We start from the raw sequence: 16,447 nt of genomic DNA, 5'->3' as shown, positions 1-16,447 counted from the left end.
AGAGTAGAGTGGTGCAGAGTGCAGTGATGTACAGTCGTGTGGTGTAGAGTGCATTGTGCAGAGGAGAGTGCAGTGTCAGAGTGTATTGGGGCAGAGTAGAGTGCAATGGCAAAGAGTTCTGGTGGCATTGAGTGCAGTGATGTAGAGTGGTGGAGAATATAGTGCAGTGGCATAGAGTGCAATGACAGATTGTTACGGAGTATAGTGGCATAGAGTGCAGTTGCACAGAGTAGAGAGGCAAACTAGAGTGGGGAAAAGTAGAATGCAGTGCAGTGGTGCAGCATAATGTGCAGTGGAGTAAAGTAGTGCAGAGTACAGTGGGATAGAGTGGTGCAGAGTAGATCAGAGCAACAGAGTGCAGTGGTGCAGAGTAGAGTGCTGTGGAGCAAATTAGAGTGCAGTTGCGTAGAGTGGTGTAGAGTGCAGTGGCATCAAGTACAGTGACATGGAGTGGTGCAGAGTAGAGTGGTATAGAGTGCAGTGGCTTAGAAAAGAGTGGTGCAGAGTAGAGTGCAGTGGCATAAAGGGAGGTGGCATATAGTGCAGTGGAGTGGTGCAGAGTATAGGGTTGTAGTGTGCAGTGGCCTAGCGTAGAGTGCAGTGGTTTAGAGTGCAGTGGCAAAAGTGTAGCAGTATAAAGTGCAGCTGCGTAGAGTGGTGTAGAATAGAGTGCAGTGACACAGGGTGCAGTGGACTAGAGTAGAATGGTGTTGAGTAGCGCAAAATGCCATGGCGGAGAGTCAAGGGGCGTAAGGTGCAGTGGCAAAGAGTAGTGTGGTGTAGGGTAGAGTGTACTAGAGTGCAGTGGCTTTGAGTAGAGGGGTGCAGAGTAAAGTGAAGTGGTGTAGAGTACAGGGGAGTGAAAAGAAGCAACATGGAAGGGGGGTGGGTGGTAGGGAATAGAAGCTGCATGGATGGGGATAATGGAGACGGACTGAAAACACAAAGGAAAAAATAGCTCCAAAAACAGGAGCGGAGGATGGACACAAGTACTTAGTCCATAATCCAAGGGAGGGCCAAACACAAACAGAGGACATGACACCTGCATTCCGTGAAAAATGGGGACTAAGTAAATGAGAGTGCCACAAAGCTTCAACATGTCTTGCAGAGACAGTGCATGCTCTGTCTAGGCAAAACTTAAAAATAAATAATGAAAGGAAGTTTGTAGCCTCAAGCACTCAGTTTCATATGCTTAAATTGACAAAAAAACAATTATTAATTGGGGCTTATACATTTTTAGAATGATAAGTAAGGACCTCTATCCCTTCTAGACATTCACACATGTAGGGTAGAGTGCACTTAACTTCATAGTGACAAGCAGGAGCATTGCGAATCTCCGCTCTAGCAGCTTCTGGGGGATGGGGTTCTTTATGGGGCCCTTTCGGTTTGCAACTCGACAGATATAAGCGGATACATTCCTTTATAAAGGAGTGCAGTTTCAATAGAGTAAGCAGGAGAAAATTAAGAATGAAAGATTGGGGGAAGAAGAGGGAAAGATACCAGGAATATTGAATAGAAGGAAGGGTGAAAGATCTATGGATGAATGAGTGGGTGGATGAATGAGTGGGTGGATGAATAAGTGGGTAGATGGAGGAATGGGGGAAAGAAAGTGAATGGACAGGTGGAAGGATGGCAGAGTAAAGGGATGGATGAATGAATGGGTAAAAAGACAAGTGAAAGGATGGTAGAGTGGCTGGACAACTCGGTGGATAGCAGAACAGATAAATGTACGATGGATGGCAAGATGGATGGATGGATGGCAAAGTGGATGGATGAGTGGGTAGATGGGTGACAAAGTGGATGGATGGTTGGCAGGATGGATGGCTGACAGTGAATGGACACATGGAATAGGAAAAGATTGAATCATGGATGAAAGATATAATGGATTACAGAATGTAAACGTGAAATAATGGATGTCTTTGGTGGACAGAAGGATGAATGGATAGATGCTTGGATGGAACGGGATGGGCTCACTTGCCTGGTGCCATCAGATTTTAAGTTTAAAGTGGGGGATATTTTATCTTTCTGGCTACTCCCTTGGTGACAACCATTATAGCCATGTGTTCTGTGACACGTATATTCTATTTTTTGTGAGGCAAAACAAAGTACACGTAAAAAAACAATAATTGGTGCATATTTTTTTTTATAGAGTAGTTGGCATATTCCATGACAATTCACAAGATACACCATCTTTCTTTGTCGAAAACAAAGTTTTGTTTCAAAGGATTTCTGGAAGTTACCCTGTTGTTGCTCTAAGCACATTGACAACCATTACATTCCTTGTGACATTCACCAGGGACCAGTTATTATGTCTACGACCTTGGGCATAGAATAATTTGCTGCTAAAAGATTCCTTTTGTGCACAGAGCATAATTTCTGCTCCTGTGCTGCATGACTGGACACTGCACTTGCCTCACTGAAGTTAGGGACACTCCGGGGACTGATGTATTTCTTGGTTGCATATAATGCCTGCTTAGTTGGCTTTAGAGCATGGCTGCATCAACATAGAGACAAGGTTGGGCCCAACAGGGGAGAAAAGAATGAGCTTTCAATCAATCAGTGTTTTATAAAGCACGGCAAATCACCTGTGAGGGTCTCAAGAAGCTGGAGAGGCTAACTGCTTGGTTATCTGCTATTTCGAACAGTCAGGTCTTGAGTTCTTTCCTGAATTGCTGGAGTGATGAGGTGGTCCTAAGGTGCAGGGGCAAGCTGTTCCAAGCTTTGGCCACTAAATGAGACAAGGAGCACCCTCAGCTGTTCCTTTGGAAGATCATGCGGGGTGCCTGCAAGGGAGAGGATGGCGGATCATAGGTGTCTGCTTTGTTGGTGAAAGATTAAGTGTTTGTTGATGGATGCTGGTCCTTCGTTGTACAGGTTCTTGTATCCATGGGTCAACATCTTGAACTGTCATCTCTTCTAGATTGGAAGCCATTGTAGCTTCTTGAGGTGAGATGTGAAGCGGATCAATCCCGGGAGGTCAAGGATCAATCAATCAATCAAATAAATTTATAGAGTGCGCTACACACCCGTGAGGGTCTCAAGGTGCTGGTGGGTGATCACTGTTCGAAGAGCCATGTCTTGAGGCCTTTCCTGAAGAGCAGGAGGTCCTGGGTCTTGCGGAGGTTGGTGAGGAGGGAGTTCCAGGCCTTGGGGGTTAGATAGGAGAAGGATCTGCCTCCTGTGGTGGTGTGTTTGATGCGGGGGACTGTGGCAAATGAGAGGTCGGCGGAACGGAGGCGGCGTGTGAAAGTTCACTCTTTCATTGAGGTAGGTTGGGTCGGTGTTGTGGAGGGATTTGTGTGCGTGGATGAGGATCTTGAAGGTTATCCATTTGTCTATGGGGAGCCAGTGATGGGCTTTGAGGGTGGTGAGATGTGTTCATGGCGGGGGAGGTCCAGGATGAGGTGTGCTGCTGTGTTCTGGATTCGCTGTAGTTTGTGCTTGAGTTTGAGAGTGGTGCCGGCGTAGAGGGCGTTCCCGTAGTCTAGCCTGCTGCTGATGAGTGCATGGGTGACGGTCTTTCTGGTCTCTGTGGGAAATCCATTTGAAGGTTATTTTTCAGTGTGCGGAGTGTGTTGAAACAGGAAGAGGTGACAGCGTTGATTTGGTGGGCCATGGAGAGGGAGGGGTCCAGGATGATGCTGAGGTTGCGTGCATGGTCTGCGGGGGTGGGTGCGGGGCCTAGAGTGGTGGGTCACCAGGAGGCGTCCCATATGTTTTTGTGGGGGGCCAAAAATGATTATCTCAGTTTTGTTGGAGTTTAGCTTGAGGTGGTTAGCTGTCATCCAAGCGGCGGTGTCAAGGAGTGCAGCGTGGAGGTTGGTTTTGGCGATGGTGGGGTTGCTGGTGAGGGATTAGATGAGTTGTGTGTTGTCTGCGTAGGAGAGGAAGGTGAGTCCATGTGGTTGGAGGATGGTGGCTAGTGGGATCATGTAAATGTTGAAGAGTGTGGGGGGGTCTGTGTTGAGCGGGTTGGGGGGGGGTGGGTGTGTGTGGTATGAAGCTGCTATGTATGTCCTGGATTTTGCGGTGGAAGTGGTTTGAGAGGGAGTTGCAGAGGGTTTGTGTGTGCGTGGGGTCTAGGTTGCTGGCTTTGGGTTTGGAGAGCTCTTTGATGATGGGAAAGAGTTCTTTGCTGTTTTGGGAGTTGTTGTCAATGCGTTCCTTGTAGTGTGCTCTTTTGGTGGTGCGTATGAGTTGGTGGTGGTTGCGCGTGGAGGTTTTGAGGGCGGAGAAGTTTGTGGTGGAGGGTTCTTGTCGCCAGGTTTTCTCCTCTTTGTGGCATTTGCGTTTGGACTCTTGGAGTTCAGCGGTGAACCATGGGGTGTTCTTGATGTTGCGGGTGGTAATGTTTTTTCTGAGGGGGCGAGAGAGTCTGCGCAGGTAGTGATCCATTTGTTGAGGTTATGTGCGACAGTGTTGGGGTTGATGGTGTTGGGGAGGGGGGTTCTGTGCCAGTTGGGAGTTCAGGTGTTCTGTAGGGAATTTGTCCCACATGCGGTAGGGGGTGGTGGGTTGGTGGTGGTGTGGGGGGGGGGGGGGGTTTGGTGTAGGAGAAGTGGATGCAGTGGTGGTCTGTCCAGTGGAGTTCGGTGGTGTGGGTGTAGGTTATGTGTTGGCTCGAGGTGAAAATTGCATCAAGTGTGTGTCCAGCCGAGTGGGTGGACGCTGTGACCAAGGCTGGTAAGGTTGTCTAGGAGGGAGCAGGAGTTTTGGTCGTGGGGGTTCTCCAGGTGAAAGTTGAAATCGCCAAGAGGATATAGTCTGTGGAGATGAGGGCGTGAGGGCTGATGGTGTCAGCGATGGTGTCACAGAAGATGGGGCGTGGTCCTGGGGGTCTGTATACAAGTGTGCCTCTGAGGGTGGTGGTGTTCTTGATGTGGTTTAGGAATTGCATGTGTTCTGCGTTGTTGAGGGTGTCGAGGGTGTTGGTGGTGACCTTGATGGTGTCTTTGTGCAGGATGGCGATGCCACCTCCTGGTTTGTGAAGGCGGTCTTTTCGTTGGAGTTTGTAGCCCTCAGGGGTGGCCGTAGCTATGTCAGGCTCGGATGAGAGGTTTGTCCAGGTTTCCGTGAGGAATACAGTGTCAGGTGAATGTGATGTGATGAGGTCCCAGAGTTCTATGGCATGTTTGTGTAGGGAGCGGGCGTTTAGGAGCAGGCAGTTGAGGCAGTTGCAGGGGGTGTGTTTGTTGTGTTGTGCGATGTTGTTGGTGAGGGTGCTTGTGGTGTTGGCATGGGGTGTGTTCAGGTTGTTGGGTTTTTTTGTGGGTGTGGGGGCTGTGCAGGAGGTTGTTGTGTTTGGTGTTGGGGGTGCTTGGGGCGGTGTGGGGGGTGTCGGGGGTGTGAGAGGTTGAGCAGGAGTATAGGCAGGTGCGGCAGGTGAAGGGGCCCTGTGTGTGTGGGGGGTTGGTTTGGATGCAGGCGGGGCGCGGTCTGGGGTTGAGGGAGTGGAGGGTGTGAGGGGGGTAGTTTTGTCTGGGGGGGTCTTGGCTTGGGGAGGCCAGGGGGACTGGCGCTGGGCGCGGTCCAGGCACAGATGGGCTTGCCTCTGGCACGCCGGAGTGGTCGCACAGCGACCGCCATTAAGAGAGGGAGGTGGGAGGGAGAAGCAGCTGGCAGACGGGAGGCGGGCAGGAGGTGAAAGCGAATGGGGGCGCGAGGGGGGCGGGGCCGCAGAGACGCAGCGGCAGGGAGAGGCAGAGGCCAGGGAGCACACAAGGGGTAAAAAAAAGGCACACAGTACGGAGTTTAAAGCAGAAAAAACACGGCACTAAAAAATAAGGCACAATAAAAAGAATTGAAAACTTTTAAAGCAGGGCAGAATACAACGAAGGAAAAACAGTCACGATGCGACAATGCACGAGTCTAGTGACGCTTACCAGTAGCCCACTAGACACCAGGGATGAGGCGCAGGCGGGTGCCTGTGGGTGGAGGAGGGCCTCGAACACGCGATCTGACACGGAGCAGCTGGGTGGTGCTGCATGCGCAGAAGAACGAGCTCCGGCCCAACAAGGATGAGTCTTGCCACTGAGTTTTGCATTATCTGTCGTCTCTTCAGTAGGGGTGCGGTGATTCCTATGCAGAGTGTCTTCTGCTGGTTACGAGGTCCTGTGTCACAGCCCTTTTGGTATTGATTGGAATCCACCTGAAGATCTTGCGGACCATGCATAAGGTATGGAAGCAGGCGGATGAGACTGCATTTACCTGTTTCTTCATAGATAAGGGTGCAGGCGTGGTCTTTCGGGGTGCGGTGGTGCGGAGGTCGGGAGGCCACCATGCGTTGTTCCGTTTTCTTTGCAGTCCTTCCTGTGAATGCTAAAAGTTCTCTTGGTCTGAGACGAAGAGCACGTTTGTGTAGTCACAGAGGATGCTGACTGGATAAACTTCGTCTGAGAAGTCCTAGGATTAACTACGGTCTGTGGAATTATAGAATATAACGTTTTCCCTAGCTTCTTGAGGCTTGCTCCCTCCACCTTTTGAGACACCAGTGACAACAAAGCACAATGATGTGTCTCAAACATTTGGAATGCTATGCGAGTCATGTCATGAGTCTGGCTTGCTTCCCTTGGTGCTCACATGTCTGCAGATCTACCTGCAGGCCTGCTCATCATCCTTTGACAGCCAGCAGGATCTGCTTTGTAGCTGTCTGGTATTATCCAAATTCTCTGCTTGATTCTTTCATCCCTGCCCCTTCCATTGTCAGCCACTGATCATGATAAGTGAGGACCAGTCGACTACTGTGGTTGATAATAGAAAGAGGACTTGGATACTTCCCTCCCCTTGCTTCCTGGGCCTCTTAGATCAAGTCAGGGCTTCCTGATATCACCTTTCAACCACAACCTCCTCTTTCTGCTACTACCTCTCTCTAGTATTTCCAGAATGGGACACATAAATAGAGTTCATGAGGATGGGAACAGGTGGAGCTCTCCCTAGTGTAATAGATATGATGAGAGATGACCTCTGGGAGCTCGGGTAGATTTCCGCAGGGACAGGGCATATGGTGGTTAAGTTCACCAGCGCTTCTCTTGCCTCATCTCGGACCTTTCAGTGGCCACAGCAGGGAGTTTGGATGAGTATATATGGTGAGAAGCTAAAGGGATTTCGTTACCTTATTTTTATGGAAACGCGATGTCCTCATAAACCAGTCTGGAATGCGTCATGGACCCTGCATCATCATCCCATGCGAAGCCTCAAATGGACTTGAATGAGGCCCAATGTAATTACCAGTGGGTGGGAATAATTTAAGTAATCTATCCCCCACTTTTTCCCCTCCCCCCCCCCCCCCAACAACTCAATATAGACTTTAGTAAAGGTGCTGAAGTAAAAGTACCTGTGGCTTGGCTTCTGGGCATGGTGTGCCCTTCTGTGTGGTCCCCCAGGCCATCCCTGCCTAAGCAGGCAGCCCCTCCCCATCTGTCATTCTCTCCTTGGGTATCACCAGGTAACACTTTCCATGAAGAAAGATTGACAGGAAATACTGATTTACATGTGTTTTTGGTCATCCACCGCATCCCAATTAGGTAATGGGCACGCACCTCACAAAGGGTAATGGGGCAACTGCTGAGGCACAATGTTAAAACTCCTAAAAAAATATATATATATCAGTTCAGTGGGAACATCGAGGCTAATTTTTCATGATCATGGTAAAACCCTGTTGCGAATGTGACCAAAAACACATGTCAGGGCTGATTTTGAGATAGAGGCTAGGGTGCTATAGACCCACTTATTAAGGTCCTCCACCCACATGAATACAGATTAGTGACACTGAGTTACTAATGTTCATTCAAAGATTGATTGGGTGCTCCCTAGAAAGAGCTGGGAAAGTTTTTCTCTTGCGGCCCTAGGACTCCCTGAATAATCTAGCAGGGTCCTCTACCTCCCCCCCTCCCCCCCTTCCCCCCTTCCCCTCCCCCCACTGGACTGGTCCACCTGGCCAGCCTGCCAACCTCGCAGTGTTTAGTCCATCCGGGCCTCTCCTCTAAAATGGACTGCAGTGATCACCCCCCGGATGATGAATGCTGGCCCAGTCATGTCCCACCCCTTTCAACCCGGCTACTACAGTGCGCAATTTGGGGGTAAAGTTTCATTATCATCCTGTTTCAAACTTTTAAAATCTATAATTAAATTTCTGTACCTACTTCCGCGTGAGACACAGAAGACAGTTATTCATGCCCTCATTACCTCTGGGCTTGATTATGCCAACTCTCTTTAATGGGGCCTTCAGGCATAGCAGCTGAAGAGAGTTCAGCTGGTACAGAATGCTGCTGCATGGCTTTTAGTGAAAGTCCCCAGTGGGACTTCACTGGCTGCTGATCAAAGAGAGGATGCAGTTTAGAGGCCGCATTGTGGCCCACAGAGCATGTTATCAGACTGGTATTTGGCCAAGAGGCTCACTCCGTATCATCCTACTAAGATCTGTCGCTCATCTGGCACCCGTCTGGCTGAGGTTATGAGAATCAAAAGGAAAAGATAGGGCGATACTTCTTTTTCCTATCTTGTCGCCACGCTTGACATGCTGTCCTCTCAGATCTACCGGCCATAAAGATGAGCATCATTTTTAACGCAATCTGAAAACTTCATGCCATGAAAACTTGGTTGTTTCACTCAACGTATCAGTAGGCAGGTGTTTGCTGTGATGGGTCATTTAGTCTGCTTAGCGCCGCGACACTACGAGTAGCCGCGCACGTTATAAATCCTTATAATTATTATTATTAATAATGTAAAGCAGTGATACACCTCAACGTCAACGTCAAGCAGTGTCACTGAGTTCCCAGTTCATAAACTACTGGAAAGGGGTGGTGAGGGGCTTAGGGCAGTCTGAGAAAACCTGGATTAGATTATCTTCTGGTTAACCGAGAAGTTTAGGAGATTTGTGAGGTAATGGAATGTGCTGTCCCAGGTCTGGTGTGCTTGAGGACTGTGTGATGTGGAAGTGTGAGGGCTCTGCCAAGTTTCAGCTGGTGATGGTCATGGGTCACATAATACATCTTCTATGAGTGGCCAATTATTCTCCACAACGCTGTCCTCAGCCCCTGCTGGTGCACCAGATCACCTTCTTGGGTTGAGGGGAAAAATCTTGACAGATAAAGTCCTCCATTCATCCAATATTTTAGGAAGAATTACCAGAATATACAATAAAGTTTCGGAATTCCCTACAGATTTGTAGTTCTTTCCACTGGCAAGGCCAACCAGACAGTGCCTTGCGATCAGTGAATCAGACGCCTCTGTTACCACCAGAGAACAGTGCTCAGTGGGGACATCTCAGCTTCAGGTGAAACAACAGAGGAGCCCGGCAGTATCTAACTGCAATGTCACATCTGCCCGTTCAGGTCAGACAAGCTTTGGGTATTATGACAACTGCAACAACACTATTAGGAGCGGGGACCTTCTCAGGCCAACAAGTCTCCAGGCAGAAGTCTTCCTGAGGCAGAAGTCTTCCTGAGCCAGAAAGCTCAAAGTTTAGGAAGACGCTAGTGTTCTAGCCATTTTTATTTGGGCCAGAAGACCGTGACCTTTTTGGCCGGTTCCACAGCAGCTTCAAACAGGCTTTGCTTGTACAATGCCAATTTATTTCTCTTGTCTCGTTTACAAGACTAGTTTTGTGTTAATGATGAAACCTGCCCAGTGGCTTTGTGGGTTTTAAACAATCAGAGGAACTGAAGAAACTGCAGAATATGGACCTCTTTCAAGGGAATATTTAAGATGACCAACACGAAAGGCCAGACGAAAAAGAGAGAACTTGAAATATTTCTCAAACTGTAGTTAACAGGAAAACCAACACAACAAAATGCCAGAGAAGCCATAGGTAGATCATAATTAGGGAGTCCAAAAAAAGAAGGCTGGGGTCACAGGAATCGAATGGGAGAAAAGGGCGGGCAATGGTACTAGTTGGAGCTATCTAGATTTTTAGCAGCTTAAGGGTAATTTATGCTTAGTTTTAAACAGATCCTGCAAAAACAGCCCAGCAGGACTACTATTTGCACCAGGGCGTTGGTATCATGTATGTCAAGTTTAGATCTAGGTGTAAAATAATTTGGACTAACATTCAGGAGCTGCAGTACTACTAGGACTATGTTTGTCTTCCACAGGCCAAATAGGCATTTGCCACAAATGCTATTTGCTCACTGTGCCACACTAGCTGGTGGGTGTTAATGACCAGCATGGTCTCACAAGCCCTCTTCGAGTGATAGGGTAACCATTCTGCACATTCCAAAGCAGACACATTTTTAATGTAGGCTCGCTGCAAGAAAATCAAAAAGCACTTTTCATCAGACCAGCTACAAACACATAAAAAGGCAAGTCTTTTCCAAATATTTTATTTGAATGAAAAGGCAGACGAGTGCATTTAACATATGTACAATCTCAAACTCTCCGTGGATGCCAGGAGAATATTTTTTCCACAGACTGAAATACAAAAAAGGCATTTTTTTTTCGTGAGTGCAGGTAAGATGGGGCCAAAAGCAGATCGAGGCTTGATTTTCTTCACCTGAAGGGTGGCTCATCACCATTCAGAGGCAACATTACAGGTAGAAATTCATAAGCCACACTCAGACTGGCAACGGGCAGGTACATCTTTGAGGCAGCGACGAGACAGCTACATGCTCAGCAGTTTCACATCACAGACCAGCCTAGGAAACCTATGGAGCCTACAGCCCAGAATGTCCTATTCATGAATTCCTGAGACCACATCTCAGTGCGTATATTTCAATAACTTTTCTGTACAAACCCATGGATTGAATAACTGCATCATCCAAGAGGTTTTAAAAGGAGACAGTGGACTAATTGCTCTGAAAGCACGGACCTTTTAAAAAAAATAAAAAAAAGTCGTACCCCGTGGATCCAAAATGTATCAGATCTGCATCTTAATCATGGTGGGTCTGCTCCACTGCGCCGGCGCCTCCAGCACAGCTTTGAGAAGCAGCTGGGGATACAAGGTCTGCAAGGCATCCGCCCGCACCCAAGGATGTCCAAGCTAGAGGGAATGTGCCGGCCGCCAGGCAGATAACCATCACAGAAGACACCTTTCCATGTCATTACTGTAAATGAGACGTATTTCCGTAAAGACAACACTTTTCTGGAAATACTGCATGGATCTGGCCCTAGTCTTAAAACGGTCAACTTGCACGTACAGGAAAAGCCCATTAGCGGGACCGCCATTTTACTCTCTCAAAACAGGTCATTAACGTAAGAACGAGAATACAAGACACCAGACGGAAGCATTTTTATTTTTAAAAGAACTGGGGAAAGCCTGCTTTTAGAGCTAATAGTTGCGGCTCTCTCGCATCCTCAACCTGTGGGTGCCGTGTATTGAAACGGCCTCCATTACATACACAGTAGCAACGCCCTGCAGACGCCGTGCACTGTTACACCCTGGTCCACACTGCAGGTGTGCAGCCCCGCCACATTCCCTCTTAAACAAAGGGGTCAATCACTCTTTTTATTTGTCTGGTTGACAAGCGGATGACAGAGTTTTACTTCACCTATTTTGAATACCCTGTTCAGCTAAGCAAGCTTTAGTGGCCTCAGTTTGAGAGGAGCCACACACAGGACTGGCACGCGGGGCAGGTAGGGCTGGGGCCAGATTCCCACTGTGGGGAAAGGCTGGGCTGGTGCTGGCTGTGAAAAAGCCTCTGTGTGAGCCTCATGATTATGGTGGTGATGGAATGTGTAGTTCAGGGGGGAGGAGACAAGCCTCGTCTTGTGCGTTACTTTGGTTTGTAAGTTGGTAAAGCTAGTGTTTGACTGACTGGGAGGAAAAGCAGGTCACCACAATGCAAAAGGCAGTAAAGGTAACTTTAACTTGTGTGCACCGTGGCTCTCTCCTCTTCTCAACTTAAAAACATACAGACTGAGAAGAAGGCAGCAGCATCTGTCACCCTAGGCCTAATAAAACATTTTCTGCTGAACTTCCTTGCCAAACAGCATCACTGCAGTAGGAAGCATCAAGAGCATTATGACTCCAGACTGCGTGTGCATCAGAAAGGCTCCCAGACATATTTCTCGTCAAGTGATGATTGGAGGGTGAACCAAAGTTAGTTTCTGAGAATCCACTCAAACGCTGATAGGTGTTTAAATGGTGGGCCTGCTCTTGACAAGGAGCATGTTAGCAGTGTACCCGAACTCAACATCACAGACTTTGGGGGCCACCAAGAGCATAGCGGTTTTCTTCTTCATGATCTCTTTTCGGATCTTTTTCTCTGGACGTTGTGACCAAAGAAAGTGAAGAACAAACACCCTATTCACGCTCTTCTGAGTTTTGCTTATCCACCCGCAGGCCACGAAGATTCAGCTTTTGTCAATCTTTTCAAGCCCTGCTTAATTTGTGCCAGTGGTTGCTGGTGCTCAGCATCAGCAATTATTTGTAAAGACCGGCACACATTTATGAGAATCCACCACATGGTGGAACTGTGTGTGTATTTTCAAGAAAATCAAATTTGTGGAACATTTAAGTATTTATTATAGCTTTACAAAAATGATAACATTTGGGCATAAACCTGCAGTTTACAGTGACATGTGGGTTTTCCCAGTTGCAGTGCACCTGTGTGAAATACCTTGAGCCCTGGCACTTCATTTTTTTATTTATTTACAAATTAAGCACTGGTGTACATTCCTCTGGATGAGGACTTTGAGGAAGACATGTCATGCAGACAGCATATGGGTCAGTATGTGCTTTCTTTAGGTCCTCTGTGAGGGCACACAAAAACTGCCATTTTGTGAACAAACAGAAACATTACCACAGAAAAGAAACACTTCCAGTTCCCAAAGTAAATGTAAAATTCAAAGGTGTGGAAAGATTTTCCAGTAAAAAAACAGAACTATTGAGGTCAGTGCTTCAGAATCCTTGTGTCAGGAACCAAAAACCGTACTGGAGTAACTGCAGTGACAGGTCATGCTGGATTAATGATAGAGTGCGCTTCCTTAAATGAGCTTTGTAACTGTAATTGTATTTATATAGAGCTTACTACCCCTAACAAGGCGTTGAAGCGCTTTTTGGCGACTAGCACACTACTCTGGAACCCAAGAGGAATTAGTGGTGGATTAGTATATGGAAATGTGAGTACAGTATTAGTACGAGTTGTCAGTTTCCCGACATTTGTAGGCTGCAGCCTGTCTAGACACATCGCCCCTTTTTCCTCTCACTCTCCCTTTTAAAAAAAGGTGTGTGAAGGTTTTCTTGTCACTTTTCTCAACAAAGTGACATTTTATTCACAATTAGCCCCTTTTTTGAAAATAAAATCAATGGAATTGGGACAATATAGTTGGCAACAGGCAGTTGTTGTAAAAAGTTGTCTGAAACTCCACAGGGGCACGCCAATTGAGAGCATATATTTTTAATGGTGATTCCCCTGAAAGAAAACTGAGGTTACAAGTAACTTTTGATTGAGCTATGTTTGTGCATGTAGACATCAATATTCATGACCCTGGCGGAGGTGTCTATGTGTTCCATACTTCATGATGTTTTTCAACCACTACTTTGTCTAAGTTGATCATACTATCAGGTCAGTCTGGAACCAGAGAGGTAAAGCGGTCAAACCTTTGTCACAAGTGTAGCTCAGGAGGTGGTGTGGTGATAGATTGAACGAGAGACTCCCAGACAAGTATGTTTCTGCATAGGTGCTATTGAGTCCACGTGGCAGCCTGAAGGGGTGGAGAACTGACAAAGCAAGAAGAGACAAGGGTGGCGAAGGTGTCTGTAAACTGCTTCTGCGCTCTTCCTCCAGTGTTGGGTATTGCACTGGTACCACCATGAAAGACTTGGTCCCAAGGCTGCTGGAGCAATGTCTGTGGTCTTCAGTTCTGCACTCCAGCTATCGTGAAACGAGTCAAGGTGGATGGATGACCAAATGTTGAAGACTAACCTATCCAAATCTAAGAGAAGTGGGGCAGTCAGTACAAGAGTAGAGTAATAATGTGGAGCCATGTAACAGAGGCTCAGGAAAAGGAAGGTCTGTGTCACTTAATCTTCAGAGAAAGCTTCCTTCTTGCCGATATGCAAGCTTTCCTCCTCCCAAAAACATTTTGCGCCAAGTGGGAGCTATGCTGGACAACAGGTTTGAGGATTCCCGAGCTGCAGGTGTCTTGTCAGGTGTGACTACGACAGAAAACTCCCTTACAGGGAGCTGGGCTCTATTCACTGGTACAGAACTCAAGAACCACTAGAACAGACTAAGCCGGTCCCTTAAATCACACTCAGGGAATTAACTTGATAATAGGAATCCAGCTGAACGAGCTATCGCGGACTAACCCCTACTTTATTCTACGGTGGGTCCCTTTGGAATGGCGGGCTTCTTTACTGGGAGGAAAGGTTCCTGGAACCTGTGCTCACCTCTTCACGCACTTAATGGTGAAATCATGGAGGACAGTGTTACTCTTCTCTGCATGCAAATCAGGCGGTCCGGTAAGGATCCATCATTGAACTTAGCATGCAAAGGCATGAACGGATGACTGTTCCAAAACAGTAGATGCTGAGGTACATAGGTGGATCCGCTGCTATAAACACCAGGGCCATATTACACAAAGTGCCCCGGGTGCGCAACTGGCATGTGAGCCCATTTTGTGCACCCCCAGGCACTTTGGTATTACAGAGGTCAATCCCTCATTTGCACCGGGCCTTGGTCCTAACCAAAAAGGGAATCACTTTGCCTCTCCACCGGCGCCGTTTTACCGACATTGGTGCAGAGGCAAATATGCCTTTAGGAGGTGCACTGAAAGTGCGCCACAAAGAGGTGGTGCACTTTCAGAGCACCTCCTAAAGGCAGCCCTCTTGGGGAGGGGGCGGGCGGAGGCCCCATGGACCACCCACATACCCCCCTGCAGGTGGGTCCAAGAGTATCTCTCTCCCCTCTCTTGAACGTGCAGGCACTGTGGAACATGGAGCAGCTTTGAAGCAGCCACCCTATAATTCACTTGAATGTGCTGCCCCCGGGTGCAGCGCAACTTTACGCCTGAGGGCAGTGCTTCCTGCATAATAGGGCACACTTTTCCTGGTTGCACTCAGCACACCTTTTGAAAGGAACACTGTGGCCATATATATATATGGAAAATGTCACTTACCCAGTGTACATCTGTTCGTGGCATGAGACGCTGCAGATTCACATGCTGTGCATATCCCGCCATCTAGTGTTGGGCTTGGAGTGTTACAAGTTGTTTTTCTTCGAAGAAGTCACGAGATCGAGGGACTCCTCCCATTTCGGCTCCATTGCGCATAGTGCCCATGCAATGTAGTAAGTATGTATGTACATAGTGTGATTAAAAGTGATATATTTACAAATTTACAAGTTTATTTTTATCAACTTATAACGGCTACAGGCTCCCGGTGAGGCGGGTGGGCGCATGTGAATCTGCAGCGACTAATGCCACGAACAGATGTACACTGGGTAAGTGACATTTTCCGTTCGATGGCATGTGTAGCTGCAGATACACATGCTGTGCATAGACTAATAAGAAGTTATCTCCCCCAAAAAGCGGTGGTTCAGCCTGTAGGAGTTGAAGTAGTGTGAAATAATGTTCTTAGTACAGCTTGACCTACTGTTGCCTGTTGTGCAGTTAACACATCTACACAGTAGTGCTTGGTAAATGTATGAGGCGTAGACCATGTTGCTGCCTTACATATTTCGTTCATTGGAATATTTCCTAGAAAGGCCATGGTAGCACCTTTCTTTCTGGTTGAGTGTGCCTTTGATGTAATAGGCAGTTCTCTTTTAGCTTTAAGATAGCAGGTTTGAATGCACTTAACTATCCATCTAGCAATGCCTTGTTTTGAAATAGGACTTCCTGTATGAGGTTTTTGAAAGGCGATAGTTGTTTTGTCTTTCGAATTAGTTTTGTTCTGTCAATGTAGTACATTAGTGCTCTTTTGATGTCTAATGTATGTAGTGCTCTTTCAGCTACAGAATCTGGCTGTGGGAAGAACACTGGTAATTCTACCGTTTGATTCAAGTGGAACGGTGAGATTACTTTTGGTAAAAATGTAGGATTGGTCCGTAGAACAACTTTATTTTTGTGTATTTTAATAAATGGTTCTTGAATGGTAAATGCTTGAATCTCACTCACTCTTCTTAGAGATGTGATGGCAATTAAAAATGCAACTTTCCACGTTAAGTATTGCATTTCACAAGAGTGCATGGGCTCAAAAGGTGGACCCATGAGTCGTGTTAAGACAATGTTGAGGTTCCATGAAGGAACTGGTGGTGTTCTTGGTGGTATAATTCTCTTTAGGCCTTCCATAAACGCTTTTATGACTGGTATCCTGAATAATGAAGTTGAGTGCGTAATTTGCAGGTAAGCTGAAATTGCCGTAAGATGTATTTTAATGGAAGAGAAAGCTAGTTTAGATTTCTGCAAATGTAGTAAGTATCCTACTATCTCTTTTGCAGATGCGTGTAAAGGTTGAATTTGATTATTATGGCAGTAATAAACAAATCTTTTCCACTTATTTGCATAA

Source organism: Pleurodeles waltl, chromosome 6, assembly GCF_031143425.1.
Source record: "Pleurodeles waltl isolate 20211129_DDA chromosome 6, aPleWal1.hap1.20221129, whole genome shotgun sequence".
In the NCBI taxonomy this organism is placed as follows: domain Eukaryota; kingdom Metazoa; phylum Chordata; class Amphibia; order Caudata; family Salamandridae; genus Pleurodeles; species Pleurodeles waltl.
The sequence above is the reverse complement of the archived record's forward strand: the minus strand, read 5'-3'. Positions refer to the sequence as shown.